At 43.1% G+C, this 1,199-nt stretch overlaps 1 pseudogene; it reads right to left on the bottom strand.

Moving 5' to 3' along the window:
- LOC104983074 overlaps positions 1-921 on the bottom strand; it is a 3,895-nt pseudogene extending 2,974 nt beyond the window's left edge.
- Between the last annotated feature and the right edge of the window lie 278 nt (positions 922-1,199).

The following is a 1,199-nucleotide window of genomic DNA, read 5'->3' on the forward strand; positions in this document are numbered from 1 at the left end:
CCGGTCAGCCATGTACAAGTTTTTGTGCTTCCTCAGCCAGCCCTCATCTGAAAGCGTCTTCCCACAGGCCTGGCAGGTGATCTGTTCCTGGTGATGGCCATCCAATAGGTACTCAAACTTCATGTTGCTGGCAGCTGTGGTCCAGCCTGGAGTCTGTTCATCCTTCACTTTTCCAATCTCATCGTTAAATGTTAAGGCATTGAGGGGTCTGGGATCCCAGATCCTTGGACTTGGGGGTCTCCATGGATTTGAATTCCTGGCGGTAGCTGTTAACTTGCCCTACTCCTCGATCCCCAGCTCTTTCAAGACTGTTTCCTGGACTCTGAACATCATCTTGGGTGACTTACTGTCCTTCTGACTTGCAGGGGAAGGGGGAGAAATGCCTCTAGTGTGTCACTGGAGGGACTGTTGTCCGCTTTCCGAGTTCCTCCATGTCTTCATCCTGAGTGTCAGCAGCATCTCCAATGGGGTAATTGATCTTGAGGTAGTACTTGCTTTTGGATTGATCATTATTTTTGCCTGGACTGGACACATCCAACTTCTGAGAACAGTTTATCAAAAAATCAGATACCAAGAATCTGACCCGATGACATCATTAAGTTAACATTTTTTTCCCCAACAGAAACCTTTAACCATTTACATATAATTCAAGACCTCTTCAAATATATCAGAATGGAAAAAAAATCTGTTCCTATTACTGAAGAGATATCAACCTCAAGCTTATCGAAAAGCTTTCTAAAATAGGTACCACAGGGGGCAATGGTATATCTGTGTGCTCTGAACTTTACATCATCAGCCACAATTGCAATATTGAAAAATTCTCCTTCCAGGTTTTGCTCATGTAGTGTCTTCAGAGACAGAGTTTTATGATCTTCATCATATTTAATGGATGGTTTCAAACATACTGATTGAAAATTCCATGAACGCCCAAGACGGTGGAGGAATAGTACGAGGAGACCACTTTCTTCCCCACAAATTCATCAAAAGAATTTGAATGCTGAGCAACTTTCACAAAACAACTTTTGAATGCTGGCAGAGGACACCAGACACCCAGAAAGGCAGCCTATTCTCTTCAAAATGAGGTAGGACACTTCAGTGTCTGGTTTCCGCCCTGCAGCAGATGAATGGATAAGAAAGCTGTGGTACACATACACAATGGAGTATTACTCAGCCATTAAAAAGAATACATTTGAATCAGT

The sequence above is a fragment of the Bison bison genome, unplaced genomic scaffold (assembly GCF_000754665.1).
Source record: "Bison bison bison isolate TAMUID 2011002044 unplaced genomic scaffold, Bison_UMD1.0 scf7180017861213, whole genome shotgun sequence".
NCBI lineage: Eukaryota > Metazoa > Chordata > Mammalia > Artiodactyla > Bovidae > Bison > Bison bison.